This window comes from Neofelis nebulosa, chromosome 2, assembly GCF_028018385.1.
Source record: "Neofelis nebulosa isolate mNeoNeb1 chromosome 2, mNeoNeb1.pri, whole genome shotgun sequence".
Classification (NCBI taxonomy): domain Eukaryota; kingdom Metazoa; phylum Chordata; class Mammalia; order Carnivora; family Felidae; genus Neofelis; species Neofelis nebulosa.
The window spans coordinates 37757655-37781864 of NC_080783.1; the positions used below are offsets into that span (position 1 = coordinate 37757655).

A 24210-nucleotide genomic window follows, 5' to 3' on the forward strand; every position below is an offset into this window, starting at 1 on the left:
AAAGCAACTAACCCTCGGACACCTTGATCTCTGACTTTTAGCCTCCAGAATCATGAGAAAATAAATTGTAGAAAATAAATAATCATGAGCCACTTACACAGTAATACTTTGTTCTGGCAATCTTAGCAAACTAAAACAGGGCCCATCCTCAGAATTCTGATCTCACAGGCATGGGTGTAGCCAGGGATCAGCATCCAGGGCTAACGCCATGACTTTAGGTATCCTGAAGTCTGACTTCACCTGTTCTCCACTTGATGTTAGCTTGAGAGAGCAGCTGTTTACACTTTGTAACACCTTCCTATTAAAGCTATTTAGTAAATGCAACCAAGATAAGAATAGAAAATTAAGGTTTTCATTTTATTGAGGGCTTTGCTCCTTGCAATTAAGAACTCTCACAAGAGAAACTCTCTTTCTCAACTGTTTCTAACACCATCAGCGGAAGGTGAATATTTTTTTCCTTATGGTGGTGGTATATTTGTTTCCTATCTCCACAGATACGGTTTTCAAATATTCTTATTTCTATTTATCCTTCCACTCTTCATACTGCCATACTCTATATCATTGAAAACTTTACATAATTATTTCAAAATATGAATTTTAACAGGCTCAATGTTAATTTAGAAGGCAACTGCTATACATTTTCTTTCCCCCTAAGAGTAGTTTCACAGCTTCTGAGTCACGCAAAACTCGGATCCAATCAGCTCTGCCATCAAATAGCTGTGTGGCCTTCAGGAAGTTTTATAAACTCTCCAAACTTCCAGGCAGTCTCCCTAAAAAGACAAGGTATGTGTTCCGCTGGCCCTTTCCCTCCTACCTGCTGGTAGAAGTCTGGGGCCCAAAATAGAAATGATGTTTTGACAATAGTAGAACAGCCCATTAGCTGAAAACTCCCACCTCAAATATTACTTGAGAGAGAATTCAATGTCTACCTTTGCTGAAACACTCTGTTTTGGGGATACCACATTACAGTGGCATGGCTTGTACCATATTCTAACCATTGTGTGGAGAAGAGTTTGAAGAAGAAAAAAACATGGAAGTTAGCTTTTTTGTGTCTGACATCTCAGTGAGGCTGCAGGAGTGGTCGCTGCTCTCCAAGCTTCACAATGCCACCCAAGCATGACAAGAAGAAGAAAGATACCGGAAAGGCGGACAAAAAAGACAAAGACCCAGTTAACAAACCTGAGGGCAAGGCCAAAAAAAGAAGAAGTGGTCCAAAGGCAAAGTTCAGGACAAGCTTAAAAATCTGGTCTTGTTTGACAAAGTGACATATGACAAACTCTGTAAGGAAGTTCCCAACTATAAGCTTATAACCCCAGCCATGGTCTCTCAGAGACTAATGGTTCAAGGTTCCCTGGCCAGGGCAGCCCTTCAGGAGCTCCTTAGTAAAGGACTCACTAAACTGGTTTCAAAGCACACAGCTCAAGTAATTTACACCAGAAACACCAATGGTGGAGATATCCCAGCTACTGGTGAAGATGCGTGAACAGATCCCACCAACTATACATTTTGAAAAATAAAAACCTCATTAAATCAAAAAAAGAGATAGAAAAATGTGGGAGTTATAAAATCAGTTAGGAAGTTACTGCAGAAGTCCAGGCTCAGGAGTTGGTGGCTTGGACTAACACTAGCAATGGAGGTACAATCGGGAAGTTGGTGGAGTAAAGGTATATTCTGGGGGGATGAGTTAAATAGGTGATGGAGATCAAGGAGTGCACATGTTGTGATGAGCACCAGATGTTGTATGGAAGTGTTAAATCACTATATTGTACACCTGAAACTAATATACTGTATGTTAACTAACTGGAATTTAAATAAAAACTTTTTAGAAGAAATACACTTTGGAAGTGCAATCAAAGTGAATTAATGATGCACTAAATGTAGAGAGAGTCATCAAAAATGGCTCCCAATGTTATAAGATGATAGAGGCATTATTTACTCATGCAGACTAGAAGAGAAGCATATTTCTAGGGGAAGACCAAGACTTTAAACATATAAAACTTGAGGTATCTGTGAGACACAAACATGGAGTTGTCACATCAGAGTTGAAGGGATGAGTCTGAAATTCAAACAAGTTTTTTCCAGAGGTGATTTGAAAGTAACTTTTCTTTTCATCATTAGCCTTGGGATCATTGCCCAACCTATCCCAAGTACAAAGCACAAAACAAGCACAGCCATCCAAATACCATCCTAAATATTTAGGGAACAGTATGAGGCACCAGGTCAATCTTTTCTCCACAAGGAAAAATCATAATTCTTCTGATATTTCCATTGGTTTTGTTTTGTAGCCTTTTCTTTCTGGGGTTAATTGACTTTAATACATTCTTTAATCCTTATGTCAAACATTTGATTGATTTCCATTTAATCTTTCATTTTAATGTGTATAGTTTATGCATGTTTTCAAAATTCTGTCTAAAGTTTATTTCTAAAATATCTTTATCCAAAAAATCTCTGCAATATTTGGATGCCAATATGGCAGGGAACATCATGGAGTACTAGGTGATCACAATCTATAAAAGGAGCTAGTAAGGGAATTCAGACAAGGAGAGAAAGGGGATTTCTAACATTTTATCCCGAAGTCAGAATTTTTTTTATTTATTTTGAGATAGAGAAAACATGAGTGGTGGAGGGAAAGAGAGGGAGAGAAAGAGAATCCCAAGCAAGTGCCCACTGTCAAAGCAGAGCCTGAAGTGGGGCTCGAACACTAGCCGTGAAATCCTGACCTGAGCCAAAGTCAAGAGTTGGACGCATAACCGTCTGAGCCACCCAGGTGCCCCTAGAAGACAGAATTTTGACTTCTGCCTCTCTCCTCTGAAAGTACTCGTTCAAATTGTATCAATCATCTCAATAGTGCTTTTGAATATAAGAAAGAAACTTCTGATTTGATTGTTGTGGTTATGGGAAAGGCATTGAGGTATGGTGGATGTGCTGCCTTCACAAAGTCAAAAGCATGAACAGTAATCTTCTTGGCTGTAAAGAACACTCCCCAGCTGTACATTTATAAATGTCCCTGAACTCAGTGAAAGTGGGTTTAGGGATCCATTAAGCATTTTATCTTATTATCCCTTGCTAACACTACTTTTAAAAGAGCTGAAGAAAGAAATCCCTTGGAAGACCACTTCCCATCCATTTATATCCTAGAAGGGACCCTAACAAAAACCACTTGTTGGCAAGCCAAATCACTTATTCTGAGACAAGAGAAGGGACCATAAATGCATCCATTTTAAAGTATTCATCTTTTAACCATAGGCCACTAATATTGAATGACAGCTGCCGTAAACTCTAATTGGCTAAGATGCATTAGAGCAAAAATACTTTCATAGTTGTCTTACAGATTTCTGGAAGCATATCACAGCATGTATCCTTGCAGCTATAACCATTTTAACCCAGCTTACTCTTCCAGGAAGTTTATTTTAGGCTATGAAATTTAAATACTGCACTTACTCAAAAAAAAAAAAAGTATAAAGACTTTACAAAATCATTATATAATGCAGGATATTGGGACAATGTGTAAAATAAGGAAAAACCGGGGTGGCTGCATAGCTCAGTGGGTTGAGCATCTGACTTTGGCTCAGGTCATGATCTCATAGTCCATGGGTTCAAGCCCCGCTGACAGCTCAGAGCTTAGAGCCTGGAGCCTGCTTCGGATTCTGTGTCTCCCTCTCTCTCTCTGCCCCTCCCCCACTCACACTCTGTCTCTTTCTGTCTCTCAAAAATGAATAAATGTTAAAAAAAATTAAAATAAGGAAAAGCTATGAACATCAAGAACCTTCCTCCTACACCTTGATTTTAAGTTGTTCAGCAGGCCCAGCTTCTTTGGTTTCCATCAGTCATTACCCTGGTGACGATGAACCAGTACAAATAGACAATTTACCAATTATCCTCATTTTGTCCAAACATCAGAGCCTTTCCCTAACCAATCTGTCTAAAGATTTGCAATTGATCTTTTTTATTTTTCTTCCTACCAGCCATGGAGGGATTAACACGTAAAAAGGACATAAAGACCAGATGAGAGGCAAAAATAAAAGGAGGAGAAAAATAGGGCAACTTAGATAATTCTCCAACTAGATAATGAGTTCCTGAATAATTAAGAATCAGCTAAGTAATGGTGCCAACCCCATTCACTTAATTTTTTAAAAAGTTATCTTCTAAGTCAAGGGCAAGTCCTTTAAAGAGCCAGTAACTGTTCCACTCATACATGCTTTGTTCCTAGGAGCAGGTGCCTTAAAATATTTCCTTTATTAATTTTTCACTTTTTATACATTGATCCTAAGCTTCACCAAAGAAGGAAAAAGAGAAAACAAAACAAAACCAGCAGACCTGAGCAAATCAGGATACTTTCCCTAACAGATGGGATCTTCCTTTCTTTTTAACACTCACAGCAAATGTTTTAAAATGCTATCTTCTATTTCTTCACCATTCCTAACCCCATTGCCTCATACCACTTTAATATTTACTCAAGGGATGCCTGGGTGGCTCAGTCATTTAAGCAACCAACTCTTGGTTTTCACTCAGGTCATGATCTTGCAGTTCATGGGAGAGCCCCATAATGGGCTCCACGCTGTCAGCATGGATTCTCTCTCTTTCTCTGCCCCTCCCCTGTTTGCTCATTCTCTCTCTCTCTCTCTCTCTCTCAAAAAAGAAAAAATGTAAATATATTAACTCAAAGCCAGTCTATGCCTCACTCCAAATCCCTGTAATGCCTGGGAAAGTGTCTTACCCATAGTAGGGGACTAAGGAATAGCTCTTGAATGAAACTGTTTTAAAAACACTTCTCTGCACACACATACACAGACAACAGTGAGTTATCAAGAAAGTAAAAGTATCTAGAAATGGAGAATAACTGAATCCAGTGTGGTAGAGGTGTCTCAGCATAGCAGTTGCTAAACCATCACAAGCTAAAGAAAATAAATACCTAAGTTCTCAGTACAACCCTCTTTCTTAGGACCAGAGCATGGAAAATAACCACATCTCATCAGACTGTGAGTCTATATAATGGGGAAATGAGAAAGGGCCCTGCAATCAATATAAGTAGCAATGGCCTAAGGAGAGAAAGTATGGGGAGGTTCCCAGACCTAAAACAAAGAATTTGGGATTTTTTGGAGTCTTTAGTCACATGTGTGTTACTCATTCACCATTCAAGAGAATTCATTCTAAAAATAGCATAGTTCTGATCCATGAGAGATATTTAATAGTCTAGCCCTAACCAAAATTGGGAATATACATGTAAAATGACCATCGCCCTCTCGTTTCAGTAACTTCCCTAAACACCTTTAACTTCTCTGTTTCCCCTGCCTTATTCAACCAACCTGGTAGTAGCAGAAACATTCAAGAAAGAATTTTACCATAGTCATTTATACTTCTACACCTGTGGTTTTACACCTGTGAATAAAGGGCTCTGTTCCATGGTAAAAAGATCGGTCAGTGAGTTGGTTTGTTGGTTAATTGGTAGGTAGGTCAGTTGGAGGAGAGCAAAAGGACCATTCAAATACCCCTGAAATCATACTCAATAAGGTCATCTCTGAGCAGGAAGACAGAAACCCCACCAGGACCATTTGTGTGAAGGTACTGGTAGCTTCTGCCATGAAAGAGAAAAGAATGGGTAGAATGTGGGTGGAGAAATTAGTAATGTAATTAAGGACCAGCCTTATAAGTTGCTGCCCACAGCAACAGCTGAGCCCCCTGTAAGTCTAGTCCAGGTTAATTCTTTATCCTCTTTTCTCTTTCAAACAATGAAATATCCTCTGAGTAGTATAAATTATAGCAACTATTCCAAACTGCTGCTCTGCAGTGAGTGAGGTAACAGGAAAGTATATAATGAAAATGACTTCCACAGGCCTGGTCTAAACACTTTTCTAGGGACAAGAGAGCCTGGGCATGGCTGCTGGCAACAGACATTGTCTGCCTAGTCTCTATCTTCCCTTCTGAGACCTCACACTTTCATTTACCTGTCAAGGTGGCCCTTATTTTCATTCCAGCCAGAATTTACCCATGTGAAATTTTAGAGAGCAAGCACAGAATGGGACTTGTGACTTGGCCCAAATGCCTCCCTTACTTTCCCTGCCAATCTCCAGCCAACCTGTCCCCCATAACCCTGATGTCCATAGCCTCTGCTCTCTCAAAGCTTTGATACAGAGTAAAGCATGAATATTATAAAGAGTAACTTTCTACATAATTCAGCAGACCATTTTATTGAAAAGGAGATAACAGAAGATACAATAAACCAAATAAACCTTTTCCAGATATAATAAAAAAAACTTTCACAAACCTTGAGGAACTTTGTAAGAACTTCTCCTTATGTAAGAATTTCTGTGAGTTACAAATGTAAATAATAAAACTCCAAACATTGCAGATGTGTCCTGGTAGGGCAAAATGGTTCTCTAAAAATTATGGAGGCAGACGACCTACCTACTGGATTAGAGTTTAGAAATTTTGATGTTTGTACTTTGTAGCTCAGCAGGCCTGACCACTGATACAAGCAGCTGTTTGATACAAATCAATAAATTAAGATCTATGAACATACATCACTTTTCCTAAGCGTACAAAGAAATGGAAGGTATTGAATAATAAGGTATGGTAGGAAAATAAAGTCTCTTTACACAATAAACTATTAGGAAGAAAAATAAAAGGCTCAGTTATTTCATTTTATTTTTAACCCCTTAATTTTCACACAGTCATATGTAAAAGAATCCAAACATTTTTTTTTCTCAAGATATGGCATTAAACAACTCAAATGCAAAACACCTGAGGGTTAGTTCAGTCACATCATTTGCATGTGTTGTATTTTGTGAAGACCACATCTGTTGGAGTAGTGCTTCTTTTTTTAATTTTATTTTAATATGAAATTTATTGTCAAATTGGTTTCCATACAACACCCAGTGCTCATCCCAACAGGTGCCCTCCTCAATGCCCATCACCCACTTTCCCCTCCTTCCCACCCCCATCAACCCTCAGATTATTCTCAGTTTTTAAGAGTCTCTTATGCTTTGGCTCCCTCCCTCTAACTTTTTTTTTCCCTTCCTCTCCCCCATGGTCTTCTGTTAAGTTTCTCAGGATCCACATAAGAGTGAAAACATATGGTATCTGTCTTCCTCTGTATGACTTATTTCACTTAGCATAACACTCTCCAGTTCCATCCACATTGCTACAAAAGGCCATATTTCATTCTTTCTCATTGCTAAGTAGTATTCCATTGTATATATAAACCACAATTTCTTTATCCATTCATCAGTTGACACATCTCCAAAGGCAAGGGAATTAAAAGCAAAAATGAACTATTGGGACCTCATGAAGATAAAAAGCTTCTGCATGGCAAAGGAAACAATCAACAAAACTAAAAGGCAACCGACAGAATGGGAAAAGATATCTGCAAATGACATATCGGACAAAGGGCTAGTATCCAAAATCTATAAAGAACTCACCAAACTCCCACCCGAAAAAAAACACACCCAAAAAACAGATAATCCAGTGAAGAAATGGGCAGAAAACATGAATAGACACTTCTCTAAAGAAGACATCCAGATGGCCAACAGGCACATGAAAAGATGCTCAACGTCACTCCTCATCAGGGAAATACAAATCAAAATCACACTGAGATATCTCACGCCAGTGATACCTCACGCCAGTCAGAGTGGCTAAAATGAACAAATCAGGAGACTATAGATGCTGGCGAGGATGTGAAGAAATGGGAACCCTCTTGCACTGTTGGTGGGAAAGCAAACTGGTGCAGCCACTCTGGAAAACAGTGTGGAGGTTCCTCAAAAAATTAAAAGTAGATCTACCCCATGACCCAGCAATAGCACTGCTAGGATTTACCCAAGGGATACAGGAGTGCTGATGCATAGGGGCACTTGTACCCCAATGTTTATAGCAGCACTTTCAACAATAGCTAAATTATGGAAAGAGCCTAAATGTCCATCAACTGATAAATGGGGTAGTGTTTCTAACAACCAAAATTGTATGGTTTCTTGAAGCAATGTAGTAATTGAAGATTCTCCTTGACTGATATTTTTAAAGGCATCTCTTTAAAATGGGAGGTGGAGGGGCACCTGGGTGGCTCAGTCGGTTGAGCCTTAGACTTCGGCTCGGGTCATGATCTTGTGGTCTGTGAATTTGAGCCCTGCATGGGGCTCTGTGCTGACAGCTCAGAACCTGGAGCCTGCTTCAGATTCTGTCTCCCTCGTTCTCTGCCCCTCCCCCACTCAAGATCTCTCTCTCAGAAATGAATAAATGTTCAAAAAAAATTTTTTTAAGAGAATTCTCTAAAATGGGGATTATGGGGAGGTTGGGATGTGTGGTAAGTTTTATATGCTAGAAAGCCACTATCTTCTCTTCTAAAGGCATAATCTGCTTAAAATAACCTAAGTAGCACATATTCCATTTTGAACTACTTTCAATTACTTTTACTGCTTTTACCTTAAGTAGTAGTAATGAATTTTTCTCTACTCCAGAAGTTCTATGATTAATAGTCATTTGCATAAATTTGCACAAATTACTGCATACTCTTCCATGCACATTCAGCCCCTGGGAATGACTTCCTCTTCTCTCTAACTCAACGGGACAGGACAAAAATAGCAATGGAACAAGTTTAGGCAATAGGTTTAATTCAATAAATGGATTGTATGAAGTATATTGTTTTCTCTTTTTTCCATTATTCTCTAGCCTTACATGATAGAGAAAGGATGAGAGATGATACAAGTCAAAGAATGAGTAATAAAGATGGAAGAAGCACAAGGAAAAAGTCTTCTGTATCATTTATTTTGCATTGTTTTTACCTTTTCCATGGTTACTCATGAGAATTTGCATCTGTACGGAATCCAAATGCATAGCTTTCCCATCCTCTACTCCAGAATTAAAGTATATAAGGGGCAACTGAGTGGCTTAGTCGGTTAAGCATCTGACTATTGATTTTGGCTCAGGTCATGCTCTCACAGTTTTGTGAGTTCGAGCCCCACGTCGGGCTCTGCCTGGCAGCATAGAGCCTGCATGGGATTCTCTCTCTGCCTCTCCTCCACTCATGCTGTCTCTGTCTCTCTCAAAATAAATAAACTTAAAAAAAATTTTTTAATTAAAAAAATATATATATATAATGCTCAGCTTTCAATTATTCCTGTAAAATATCCTTCAATCACTCACATCCCTTCTACCTAAACTCTGAAGCTCCTGAAAGCTGACAAGAGCAAGGGAAGGAATTTTTGCTGAGGATCCCAATGAGCCTCTGTGAGTCACAGAAATGGGCCAGCCTGCTTCTGCTGGTCTGCTAACAACAGAGCTGCATCATTTCCAAATGAAAAATGAAAACCTTCCTGGCCACAGAAGGAAGAGTGAAAGAGGGAAGCATTTGCACACACCAGGAGGGGAACATACTGCTTCATCACCTGGAGGGTGGAGCTGTTTCCCCGGGAATGTTTATAAGACCACTGACGTAAATGTATAAACTAAAAAGGGGGAAGTGTGTATAAAAAATGTCACTATGGCACAAATGAAGCCAGAACATGAATGATCTAGAAACTTTTTCTTTATTTGTTTATTCATGAACATAATTTTAAAACTAACAATCAAGATGAGGAATAAACATTAGCAATTACAGTATCTCATTTAGTTATTTGACACTTGTCCATGCTAAAATGTTCTCATTCTAGAAAAGTTAAAATTACAAAGAGCTATAAAGAAAAAAAATCACTAAAGGGAAAAAATATCATCTAAACATATTAAGCATATTAAGATTATTGACATGCTGGTATATTTTCTTCAGATATCTTTCTAGTTGTATTATTTTTGCATTGTTGTACCCAGATGCGTACCTAATTGTGGATCCTTTCTTTCATTTACTGTTGCAACATCTGTTATTAACAGTTCTATAAATATCATGTTTATGAATGAATTTAATCTTGAAATTAAGCAAAAGTAGAGAGAGTGACTCATCAGTGATTACATACACACACAAACACAAAAGAAAGTTCAAGGATACATTTCCTTCATTAACACTTCATCATATTGTTCTCATAAATCCTTTTCAAACTGTGGAATCTACTGTAATTTATGAGACAGAAAGAGAGAGAGTTCCCTTTCATTGCTTAACAACTTTAAAAAAATAACCCATTTCAGAAAACTTCAGAGCTAAAAACTGTCCCAGCAACAATAATGTTAGCATGGAGTCCAATCAGAGCACCTCAAATATTTATCTAAAACATATCTCAAGAACTGACTAGTATCTATCTTGCCTTTTTAAAAATCTACTGGAGTCAAGAGAGAATTTTTGTATCAGAAACTGCCTGAAAGTCTGAACAGCTCTTTACAGTTAGGACTTAATACCAAATAAACATTTGCTTGTTTAATGCCATTGAGCACAGAGCCAAGGAGAGTTGATCTTGACAGTTAAGCCATTTGTGCTGAATGATAATATAAATTAGAAAAAATTGCTTGTTCAAAATGAACTAATTTATCATTCAGCATGTTTACTGAGCAATGCTAAAGGAAAACCTTACACTTGTATGAAAGGAAGTTTCTGAAACTGTATATCTTTGGTTGAAATACATGCACAGAATAACTAGATGCAGATATAGAGCAATACACCAAGTCAAAAAAACTTCATACCATCAAGTGGTATGAATGACCTTTGGTTCCAAATTTAAGCTTTGTGCATTTCTCAAAAAAAAATTGGTTATTTTATATGCTTTTCCTAAAAAAGAAAAAAACTACACCTTATTTGTTTATCAGTTTTTTTTTTTTAATTTTTTTCAACATTTTTTATTTTATTTTTGGGACAGAGAGAGACAGAGCATGAACGGGGGAGGGGCAGAGAGAGAGGGAGACACAGAATCCGAAACAGGCTCCAGGCTCCGAGCCATCGGCCCAGAGCCCGACGCGGGGCTCGAACTCACGGACCGCGAGATCGTGACCTGGCTGAAGTCGGACGCTTAACCGACTGCGCCACCCAGGCGCCCCTGTTTATCAGTTTTTAAAATAGTTTTCCATAACCTCACTAATGCTGATTATAAGTATTTAGGTTATTATTCCCAACAAACTGCATAACATTAAATTTTTCCAAAATACACACAGATGTTGGTGCTCAAATTATTTCATCTTAGAAGCAGAACCACACCACCTATCCCCTGGGGAAAAATATTGATATTTCACCCACACACATTTGAACCGGAAATCTGACCCATGAAGAAAGATGTCTACTGAGAGTCCCTCCTCTCAAATAGTCCTTCCTAATGAGCCAAAGAAGTTTCTAAATCTACAAACCAGTGTAGCTATTTCTCCAGAATTTTTGTAAAGACGTTCTCTACATTGACTTACATATATCTGGATGTTTGCCTCAAAAAATCTAATATTGTTCATTACAATGCTCCTTTTGGCTTTCTATCTTTCTACATTGTATTGCTACCATTAACAAAAGGCAGAAGGTTACCCTCAGAATGAGAATGTGAGGACATACCAACAAACTAATACTTGAAATCTCAAAGGCACGAGACACACACTAGAAGGTGAATACTGGGGAGGGGTTCACTGCTATTGGCAGCAGCAAGATGAGTTTAGGTGATGAATGGAGTCAGAATTTCATAACATTAAATTACATAGGGAGAAATTCATTCCCCTTTCAATTTACTTTCAATACTGATTACATCATAGAGAATATCTAAGTTTGGTGCCAGTTTTTAACACCACTCTACTACAAGCTGTGATAGATTAAAAATGATTTGCCATTCTCCTCCTTGAATCTGGCCTGGCCTTAGTGACTTCTTAACCAATAGAAAGTAACTAAGGTGTTATGGGACTTCAGAGGTTAGGTCATAAGAAGCTCCCATAGTGTCTACCTAGACCTCTTTGAACACTTACTGTTGGAACCCAGCTGTCATGTGTGAGAAGGACATACCACATGAAGAAGCAATGGGTAAACACTACAGTAAACAGTCCCAGAAAAAGTCTCAGCAAATAGGCAACATCTATTGCCCAGCTGACCAAGAGCCATCATGGCATCCCACCCAAACAAACCTTTAGATGACTTCTCCCAGCTGCTGACCGAAATCTCATGAGAGACCACAAAGTGAGAACAGATGACCCAAGTCAACCCACAAAACCATGAGAGGTAGTAAGAAAATGTTACTTTAAGCCACTAAATTTGAGGTGAATTGTTTCACAGCAACTGATAACCAGACACTTCCTGCTCTCCCTTTCCCAAATAAAAAGAGAATAAGCTCAGGTTTAGCAAGTACACAGGCCAATACTAGAATATACAAAAAGAATGTTTTATTTTTTTAACGTTTATTTATTTATTCTGAGAGCAAGCACAAGTGTGTGAGTAGTGGAGGGGGAGATAAAGAGGAAGAGAGAGAATCCCAAGCAGGCTCCTTTCTCGGTGCAGACGTCAATGCAGGGCTCAAACTCACAAGTCACAAGATCGTGACCTGAGCTGAAATTAAGCCAGAGGCTTAACTGACTGAGCTACCCAGATACCCCAAAAGACTGTTTTCCTTTAATCTCATTTATGCTTACAGCAATTGATAGTGTGTTTCTTATTTATGGTAATGATCAGAAAGGGAAGCTTCAAATGAATATATTTAGGTTAGACAAATTTTTAAGGTATCAAGTTAATTACGATTTGAGTTTGAAAGCTTAAAACAAAATACATGACTGTGAATGCTTGTCATTTGAGAAACATTACACAAAAAGATGAAGAATGTTAACATGGAAAGATCCTAAAAAAAAGAAACTAGGATCAGAAAACAGAAATGTGATTGTGTTTAGGAAAGGCAAAATGACAGTGTAATATTCAGAAGTGGGTTCAGCCTATGCTTGACATGGTCTGATGTTCTCTGTTCAGATGTCACCACTTACTCCTGAGTTTTCATGGCAGGATCTGAAGGCAACTCTGACCTCTCCCACAGGGGTTGTTTGGGGGCTCTGTGGCACTGCTGTCCTCATATTGTTTATTCCATGTGCTCTTTAGAGGTTAAAATAAATCACAAAATGTCCACAGAAATTTGATAAGTTATTTGCTGACATACTATGAACAGGAAGCTCACTTATGTTACAAAGTGGCAAATAAGGATCCATAAAGATGAAGGAGAAAACAAGATTCATGAAGATGAGAGAGAAAGCAAAGACAAACCAAAAATCATAATAGGCAGACAACATAGTTTGAATACAATGAAAGATGACCTTCAAAATAATATTGACTTTGATTCAGAAAGTGTTTGGAATACAGAAAGAAAGAAAATGGATGTGTTATGAAAGAAACAACTTTAAATATATTTAAGAGCATTCAAGACTGAGCAGAAAAATCAGGCCATTGGTTAGAAGAGAAATCAAAATGAGAAGAGACTAATGGCAAAGGTGTGGGAAAGGTTTAGCTGGAGGTTTTGCGGGCACAGAGGCAGTCTCAGTGAGTGGGTGAGTGAGAGAGTGAGTGAGTGAATGGAAAAAATTGTTACTGAAGTAGAACTAGTAGACCATTAACATTAGTGATGGACATCCTCAGGCTTTTGTAGTTACCAAAAGAGCATATGATTTCCTCCATAAAATACACACTTAGAAGATGTGGTTACAGACTGTCCTTGGCTGTGAGTGTCTCCAACACACTAGCCTTGCATTCTCAATGTCATATTTAAAATTGGACAGAATTGTAAATCACTGCATTGCTGAGCTTAAGGTCCATTCCCAAATACTGGAAACCAAAAATTTTAAATCTGGGAAAGCCAAGAGTCTACTGTATTCAGTTGGGAAGAAGTTTCTTCCCAGAAGCTGAACACTGATGACTGATTAAGCAATCCACTGGCTAGAATTTAGCTATCCCACCCAAAATTCAAGTTAACTGATGTTTTTAGCCAAATGATTTTTAAAACTTCCCCCAACATACTTTCTTAGCATATAAACAAATCCTTCACAACACTGAAAACTGTATTTCATATTTCCTACTTTATCACTCAAATATTTGCAGATTTTTTTCTAAATGCCTAAGTGTTTTCAGTGTGGGAAACTGCATGTGTTGTTCATAATTTCTTAGCCAGTATATTCATAAATTCATTTTTTATAAATTATTAACATTATTAAGAATTACATCACTATTCACAAAAGTCTATCAGGAAAAGTCAAGAGGGATTCTTAATCTTTTTATTGATAAGCCACTTTTCCATCTTAAAAATAGCTATTTAATGCTCATCTCAGGATGGCCTACTGCCCTAATTTATTCAACAAATTGGTAGGAAAACCAGAGCTAGAAATGGATATTCCTTTCACTTTATTCTATGTTCAATCCTAGATCATCTCCATTTATTATGGAAATCCTAAATGTTTAATTTGTAAGTACTCAAAATTTTCATTCAACCACTGAAGTCCTCAGAATATGAATATTTTTGTACTTATGACCCACAAAATGAAAAGCATGTTTAACTGAGTTCCCACCTGCCCCATGGTGATTGGCAGGTCAGCACAGTGCTTGACAGTGTGGCTCTGGAATCAGTCCGAGCCCTGTGGGACCTTCAGTAAAGATCATAAGCCCTCCGTGCTTCAGTTTCCTTGTCTGTGAAGTGTTGACAATAATAGTATTGCTCATGGGGTTGTTGTAAGGACTAAACAGAGTGATATATGTAACATACTTCACATATTGCATGGCCAGGTAAGCACTACATAAATTTTAGCTGCTACTCTTATTGTTGTTGTTGTTAGAATATACCACAATCAAAAATAAATCTAAAGATGAATATATCATAACTTCATTCACTGTCAATATCAATGAAGATTCCAGCTGAAAACATCTTTGTGCATTGTAACACAACTGCTTTCAATTCCCCAGCATTTAAGAATTTATCCATCATCCTATACTTGATATCTCCATCAGTGTCCAGAATTCTGGATAGAAGCTGTACTCCTTAAATAACACAGCCCAAATGCAAAGGGGAAAAAATACAGACACATAAAATATAGAGATAATAATGCAAGACTGCATAATTGTTAGATTATAAAATACAAAGTATAATATTTGTAGAAATTCTGAGAAATATCAGTGTGGGCCAGAGAAGTCAGCCAATATTTTGGAAAAGATACACAATTTCTATTAGACCTTAAGCTCAAAGAAGTGCATTTCATCAATCAAAAGTACACAAGTAGGAACAAGAGTAGAGCACGCATAAAAATTAAGTGACAAAAGTGGAGAGATCTTGGTTGGGAAGTATAGGTATGTTTCTCTGAGCATAAGCTAAAGGAATACTTGTTTATTCATTAAAATTTTACTTATATTTTCATCTTCAACTTTTACCTGTTTAATTAATTGTCTTTATTAGAAGCTTACATTTGTAAAGATTAAATATGTGTACATTTTCTGCATGTCAATACTGATAATCAAGGCATACATTCTTACCACATCCAAAAGCTTTTCACCCCCCAAACTTTGAAAAGGTCCCTGATTGATAAAGGTACCTCTTATTTTTGTATTTCATGAGTTCCACTCCATTTTAACACTCAACAAATAATAGTTGCCTACCATAATCTGAGTGTTCCCTGAAATTCATACATTGAAACCTAATACCCAATGTGATAGTATTTGTAGGAGGTGCCTTTGGAAGGCAATTAAGTAGTGAGGGCAGAATCCTCACGAATGGGACTACTACCCTTATGAAAGAGGCCCCAAAGAGCTCCCTTGCCCCTTTGTCCTGTGAGGTTATAGCAAGAAGACAGTCTTCTATGAATCAGGAAGTTACCTTTCACCATATGCCAAATCTGTTGACACCTTGATCTTGGACTTCCTAGCTTCCAGAAGTGTGAGAAGAAAATTACTGTTGTTTGTAAGCACCTAGTTTATGGTAGTCTCTTAGAGCAGCCCAAATGGACTAAGTAAAATACTTGGTATTATTCAATATAAACCAACTTTTCTGAAGAAATATAACCACTAGATACTAAAGGAGTAAATACACCTTCAATTTCATTTCTATATCCTTTTTCATTAAGCTGGGAAATTAAACTGCTCATAAATCAAAATACAAAGGGTTTACATGCTTTGGTTTGCAATGAACATTAAATTGGCTTGCAAATAATGCTGGATATTCTTCCAATTTTGGAAAATGGCTGCAAGAAATTTATAGAAAATACGTCAACTCATTTCACTCTTAGATATATATATTCTCCCAGAGGACACAAGACCAGAGCAAGTGTATCTTTTGATACTATACATTGTCCACAATAATAATTTGAATATGCATAACCTATGTGAGCAACCTTAGATATTTTATCATATTTTATTTTATATTTTCTCTACCTTATAATCATTTCATTAATTTTAATTACTTAGCAGAAATGTTACAAGAAAGTGAAGCAGCCATTTGGTAAATAATAATTTTAAAAACGGTAAGGATACTGTTTCAGGAACTAGAAAAATAGTAATAATTCCAATTCCGAGAAAGAAGTCACAGTATTCCTCAGGTGGTCTGTCCTCAGCCTGTCGCTGATGTAGCACTTCATTCTGGAGTGTGCTATCCAGTTTCCTCACGTTTCACAAACCACTCAACATAAAAAGCACTAGCAGGAAAGATGATACAAGCAAGCTTCCCAGGGAGCATTCTGAGAGAGCTAGTGAAACAGTTGTCTCTATGACATTCCCCTATAGGAATAGCTGTACTATTCTCAACAGCAAGATACTTAATATATTACATTCAAAAGTACAATTTGAGAAACCAATAACAAATTTTGAGTTACAGAACCAAAAAGGTCAAAGGATAAACAAGAACCCAATTGTTATTAACTTTGTGTCAAGAGATGGCATATATTATCTTAATTAGTCATCACAATGATCTTACGTCATAGACATTATTATCCTCATTTTACACATGAGGAAATTAAAACATAGAGAGGTTAAAGGGCTTCCCTACAATCATTAAACTAGTAAATGATGTGGCCAAGATTCAAACCTAAGCAATTTAACTTAAGAACTTACCATTTTTCTTTTAGTGACTTAACATAATAAAAGTTTATTTCTCATTTATGCTGCAAGTCTAATACAGGTCATCAGGGAAGCTCTGCTCTTCATAGTCTCTCAGAGAATTAGGCATACAGGAGGTATACAGAAAATAGACACATATTTCCTCACTAATGAAAGCAGGAAAAGGAAATCTGACAAATCTCACATCAGCTCTTAAAACTTCCTCCAGGAAAGAACATAAGTCATTTCCTCTTTCATTTCATTGGTCATCACAAGTCATATGGCTATGCCAAACTTCAAAGGAGAGGGGAATTGCAATCTTACCATGTGCCAAAAAGGCTGAGAGCCAAAATATTTTGGAACAGAACTAATGACAATCGTAAAGGAAGTTAATGAATAAAGGTTTCAAAGACAAAGGGAATAACATTAGAATTGGAGAGAAGGTGGAACCCCCAAGAATGACCTCAATATTTTTGAGTTATGTGGAAATACTGTTGGGGTGCCTGGGTGGCCCAATCGGTTGAGCGTCCGACTTCAGCTCAGGTCGCGATCTCACCGTTGGTGGGTTGGAGCCCCGCGTCAGGCTCTGGGCTGATGGCTCAGAGCCTGGAGCCTGCTTCCGATTCTGTGTCTCCCTTTCTCTCTGCCCCTCCCCCATTCATGCTCTGTCTCTCTCTGTCTCAAAAATAAATAAACATTAAAAAATTAAAAAAAAAAAAAGAAAAGAAATACTGTTATGACAAATGGTATGTGGGGAAAATGCTCCAGAGGGAAAACAACTGTGCGTTGTCTAGAAAATACCCCCTGGGTTATCTGATTCTGATTTTATGGGTGTTACTTAACAACTCTGTAAACTGCAGATAACTGCAATGGAAAATAATTCTTGTCTATAGACTTGTAAATTCTGTCTTGTCCAGTAGAGGTTAAACTGACTTATCTCCCAGGGTGCCTGGATGGCTCAGTTAGTTAAGCATCCAAGTTTGGCTCAGGTCATGATTTCATGGTTTGTGGGTTCAAGCCCCACGTTAGGCTCAGTGCTGACAGCTCAGAGCTTGGAGCCTGCTTCGGATTCTGTGTCTCTCTCTCTCTCTCTGTTCCTCCCTTACTGATGCTCTGTCTCTTTTTCTCTCTCTCTCTCTCTCAAAAATAAAAAAAAATTTTTTTAATTAAAAAAAATGTGACTTATCTCTCTCATGGTAAAAAAAGGCTAGTTTTGCCTCCATTTGCACATTCATTTCAATATTCTTTATAAACGTGTCTGATATTTAGATTCTTCTTTAAATGGTTATAGCATCATCCTGGCTTCCTCATAATGAGTTAAACAAAATCTTCAACACTCTAACTTTTATATCTGCATGAGAGTCATGATTTTACCTTTTTAAAAATTCTTTTAACTAAACCAATTATTTTTATAATAAACTTTAATTTCCAAAACTGTTTTATAGAAAATTATGAAGATAGTACAGAATTCCTATATACCCCACATTCAATTTCATCTATTAACATCTTACATTAGAATGGTACATTTTTTTTTACAGTTAATGACTAATTACAGATACATTATTATTAACTGAAGTCCATACTTTATTCAATTCCTTTGTTTTCACCTAATGTCTCTTTTCTGTTCCAGGACCCCATCTAGAATACTACATTACACTTAATATCAAGTCTCCTTTGGCTCCTCTTGGCTGTGATACTTTCTTTTTTTTTTTTTTTTTTTTTTAATTTTTTTTTTTTCAACATTTTTTATTTTATTTTTGGGACAGAGAGAGACAGAGCATGAACGGGGGAGGGGCAGAGAGAGAGGGAGACACAGAATCGGAAACAGGCTCCAGGCTCCGAGCCATCGGCCCAGAGCCTGACGCGGGGCTCGAACTCACGGACCGCGAGATCGTGACCTGGCTGAAGTCGGACGCTTAACCGACTGCGCCACCCAGGCGCCCCGTGGCTGTGATACTTTCTCAGACATCCTTGCTTTTGATGGCATTGATAGTTTTGAGGAAAACTAGTCAAGCATTTTGTAAATCTCCTTTGATTGGGATTTGACCGATATTTCTCTCATGATCACACTGGAGTTACAGGTTTTGAGAAGGAAGATTACAGAGGCAAAGTACCATTTTTATCACAGCATATAAAAAATACATACTATCAAGTGACCTTTCACTGCTGATGTTGACCTTGATCACTTGGTTAATATTCTCTAGGTCACTTCATTATAAAGTCACTTTTACCCTCCTTTCCATACTGTTCTCTTAATATCAGTATGGACTCATAGATATTGATATTATGGATTATAACTCAATACTACTTTATTTTCTTTTGCTGCTCAAACAGTTCTAGCTTGGCAACTGGGAGTCTTTCAGTTGGCTCCTGTGTCCCTTTGATATAATCCATCATTGTGGGTTTGTTTTTTTGTTGATGCTTTGGGATTTTTTTGCCACTTGCTTTTGTTGTTGTCATTGTGTTTTGTTTTGTTTTGTTCTGTTTTGTTTTGGGCCCTTCCTCACTTTCTGGCACCACAGGATGCTTACAGGCCCCACTTGTATACCTCCTGCCCAGTCCTAGAACCACCCATCTCTCTAAGGAGCCCTGGTTCCTTTTATTGGAGAGTGGTATTAGAAACCAAGATCTGGGGGTGCCTGGGTGGCTCAGTCAGTTAAGAGTCTGACTTCAGCTCAGGTCATGATCTCACACTCCGTGAGTTCGAGCCCCGCGTTGGGCTCTGTGCTGACAGCTCAGAGCCTGGAGCTGCTTCAGATTCTGTGTCTCCCCCTCTCTCTGCCCCTCCCCTGCTCATGCTCTGCTCTCTCTATCTCAAAAATAAATAAAAACACTGAAAAAAAACTTAAAAAAAAAGAAAAAGAAACCAAGATGTGGCACTAGGTGTGCTTGTTCCTACCACATGTCATTGTTTCTAGGTACTCTCAGCTGTCAGAGTAAGGAGATACAAGTGCATAAATTAACCCACATGAATATATACATATCTATAAATATTACTAGATGTATCCTCTTTATCTACACTAAGCTAAACATGAGTTCATACTGAGGTCTCCAACCTTCATCCATTAGCCTCCTAATTATTTGAATTATTCTAGCTTTAAACACTCATTTCCAAAGTTATTTCGGTCAGCACCCTTTTTCATCACTCCCTTTGGTGAAGTTGTTTTACACATTTGTAATACAGTTAGATTGTTTTGTCACATTCTGCATTCAATCCTGAGGTCCCCTGACCTCTTAAATGATTTTTTTCACAAATCAAGGTTTATTCTTCGTGCTATAAATTTCTATAGGTTTTAACAAATGCACAGTATCGTGTGTCCACAATTACAGCATCGTACAAAATAGTTTCACCAGCCTGAAAAATCCCCTGTGCTTCACCTATTCAATCCTGAGCCCCTCCCTCCTAGAAACCATTGATAGTTTTACTGTCAATATAATTTTACCTTTTCCAGAATGTTGTATAATAGGAATCATACTGTATGTAGCCTTTTACCTACCAATATGCATTAAGGACTAATCCATGTCTTTTTGTGGCTTGATGGCTCACTTTTTACCATTGAACAATATTTCATTGTACACATATACCACAGTTTGTTTATCCATTCACCAGTTGGAGGACATGTTGGTTGACTCCAGTTTTTGGTGACTATTATTAAAACTACCATAAACATAATGAATGTTACCATAAACATTCACATGTAGGATTTTATGTAGACATAAGTTTTCAAATCAGTTTGGTAAATGCCCAGGAGTTTAATTGCTGGATTGCATAAGACCATTTTTAGCTTTGTAGGACACTGCCAGACTGTCTCCCACCGACAATGAATGAGAGTTACTGCTGTTCCACATCCTTGCCAGCAATTAGTATTGTCAGTTTTTTTTTGGATTTTTGCCATTCTAAAAGATGTGTAGTGGCATCATATTGTTGCTTTAACTTGTAATTCCCTTACGACAAATGATTTCAAGCATATTCTCATATGCTAATTTGTCATCTGTATATCTTCTTTAGTGAAGTATCTGTTCAGCAATAGCTTTTTAGTATACATTATTTTCCTGGGCACTGAGTATCAGAGCCCACCCTTGATTTTCTCTTCACCCTAGTTTGGGGCAGTATCTAATATGCAGTTTGAATTGGCCTTCACTCCTACACGGTTAACAATTATTGTTCCTGTCCTCTAAGCTGCTTCAGCTGGTGATGATAATAATGATGATGATGTGTTATGACAATGATGATGTTAATATGTTTTGAGTGCTAGCTATATGCCAGATACTTTAAGTACAACACATGGATTATTTCATTTATTCTTCACAACAATCCTAAAAGGTAGATACTATCAGTATCCCTGTCCCATAAATTAGGAAACTGAGACTTAAGGAACGTTAAGAAATTTACCCCAATTCATAGTTAGTAAGCAATTTGAGCCACTATTTGAATCAGGAAGGTTGAGTCTAAAGTTTGTGATCTTAATTGTTATGGAAAATTCACACTACGTAGAAACTAAAAGATAAAAAGTTAGAAACAATTTCTATTTGTTCCCAGATCTTAAAATATTTCATTTCAGACACCAGACCAGTTATTTTTGAAAACTATTTTTAAAATCATCACTACCTATGAAACAGGAACGAAACAACCACTCATCTCCACAAACAATTAATGAATAGTCAAAAGAATGTATCTTAATGCTAGAAATGTATTGCTACTGAGTCAGATGCAGAGAGGTACAGTCAGTGCCTCAAAGATGTCATGCTTAGCACAAAGGAAGGTTTCAACATTTCCAAGTCACAGCAATTATATGAACACAAGCAGCACAGACCTATGCTTACAAGGTTCCTCAGCTATAGCAACTAAAGCTGCTATATTGTTTGATACTAACTTAGCCATTTCTCCATTGTCCTCTGAAAAATCTTATACTAATTCTAGAAATTATAGAAACTAAGATACCTCAGGAAGCATCACTGGCAAAAGAATGACCCATCAATATCTCCCAGCCTCCTCACCATCAAACCCCTCTAGCCATGTGAGTTGGAGCTTTGACTTGAAGGGGAAATTGCCCCCCTTGTCAGACCCAAGAGGGTATCAGCACCTCATGGAAGTGAATGCTGCTGGGCTGGAAATCAGTATTAGGCTGTCTCAAATCCTCACTGAGGATTAGACAGCCACTTCTGTGAAAGGCGCACATGCTATGAAGAAGAAAGATTCTCTACCTTCCTCTGCTTAGCATTTTAGCACCACTTAACTGGACACTTCATACCCTCCCATCACCAGGGCTTTTTTTTCCTTTTTAATCTCCTTCTAGAAAGTAATATTTTAAGTTTGGGCAAAAACTTCCTTGCATCCACAGAGTTCTTGAAAAGAGTGTCTTCTGACTATTTCTCTTTTTTATTTCATCCTTGACACTTAAAATCCCCCCTGAACTCATTCTCCATATTTATGGTCAGGAAGTAAGGTTCAGACTTCCTGGCTTTCTGTAAAATGGGATTGTGTACATGCAAATCCTGCTGCTCTATACTGCATTGTTGAAGCTGCCATGACTTTTCTTCACTGGATGATCCTTAAGATCAGCTTTAATCATGTGAATCATTACCATTTCCAAACATTAAAAAAAAAAAGTTAGCAGGTTAGTTGGAGAATAAACTCCTCTCAGCTCCCAGTTTATTAATTACTTCAATCTCATTAAAAATATGGGATTGTTCTTACTTGAACTGCAAGCTAGGGAGTGCGGCCAAAACAAGAATTCAGGATCTCTGGAACTCTAAATGGTATTTTGGCTCCTTGGGAAGAGTTCCATGTCCTGACAATGTTTTCAACAAATGCTCCTTTCTCCAACTCTTACTTCCAACAAGAGGCATCATGTTCCAGGAGATTTTAGGAGGAAACAACAAGCTGTGCTCAGCCACTGTGCTGCCCCTCCAACACGCTGGGTACTACACCAGGGCCTGTGGTTCACTTATAACAAGTGGTGACTCCTGGAATTGTACAGCCATTGCATTACATCATGACCCTATCTGTACTGTAGAAGTGGGCAGAGGGCAAGAACAGCCCCTTTCATCTCTATCCCCTGCACCGAGTAAGCACTCAGTATTTTTAATTAATTGACTTAAGAAGTCAGCCTGAGACACACAGAGTTCTCGTTTAATAAATCTGTTTCACAATAGTTCTTTCATGTGCTGGGAACATATGTCAACATAAAAATATAATACAAAAGCAAATAGGACATATGCATTTGCACAAAAATATAAATCAGATATTTTATTCGCTTTTCTCTTTTTCCTTATACCCCATTTCACAAGGTTCATAATTTGCTCTCAAATGCTTTAACATTATGAATGTGTGAATTACCTGAAGCTAAAGTGTTTCAGTTACCCTTAAACAGGGACTCACACTCCTGGGAAGGTTAGCTAACATTTAATCAGAAAGGCCACACCATCAGTGGCTACCACAAATACTTCCAATCTCTTTACATCTGGTTGTAAGCAGAGGCTTTACTAATTAGCATAATGAATGTTAGAAATGAATTTTCATAAGTAAAAACAATGTCTTATTATTTAGTGTAAGGGGTGTGAAGAATGGAATGTCACTGGCAAAATTTGTGATATTCAAGATATACGAATGGGCATGAAAATACTAGAGACACTCTCCATCCTTGGATGAAAAGGGCATAGGAACCTAGAAGACTCTTCACCTCCGCCCTCCAAGATGGCACTGAAGACTGATCCCTGAACAATACTGTGTTCAGCCATAGGTTTGGAGGATTCTGGAGAGGAGTTAACTGAATCCTCCCCCTAGAACATTGTCTTTTTGCCTTGAGTAAATGTGTGGACAAAGCATTTCTTCCCTGATTTCTTGCAACTTCATCAACAAGTTGAACGAGTTGTCTAATAAATGTTTATCTAAAAGTCGTCTGTGTGTGTGATGGAATTTGGTCAAGTCTTACTTGCATTGTAACCTGGTTAGGTAGTGTAGTGGAGAAGCTACCCTTTGCCCGTCCCTAACTACCGGAGTTGCTATCTATCAAAAAGGACCTGGGGCGTCTGGGTGGCTCATTTGGGTAAGCGTCCGACTCTTGGTTTCACTCAGGTCATGATCTCACAGTTTGTGGGATCAAGCCCCAAGTCAGGCTCTGTGCTTACACCTCACTCTAAGTAAATAAATACATGAATACATAAACACATAAATAAACCTAATAGTCCTACATAACACACTGGCTTAGGTCACTTTGCAACACCCCTGCAAACTGGTTGCTGTTTGCTGCTTCTTATATTTCATTTGCACTTTATCCTAAGAAAGCTTTAAC

The 24210-nt window shown here is 37.8% G+C and overlaps 1 protein-coding gene and 1 pseudogene across 3 annotated transcripts in view; one reads left to right on the top strand and one right to left on the bottom strand.

The window, feature by feature from the left end:
- PLCL1 (phospholipase C like 1 (inactive)) overlaps nt 1-24210 on the bottom strand; it is a 333532-nt gene that overhangs the window by 203780 nt on the left and 105542 nt on the right. The gene's annotated exons all lie outside the window — the stretch shown is intronic.
- LOC131500722 (small ribosomal subunit protein eS25-like) lies at nt 1104-1489 on the top strand (annotated as a pseudogene).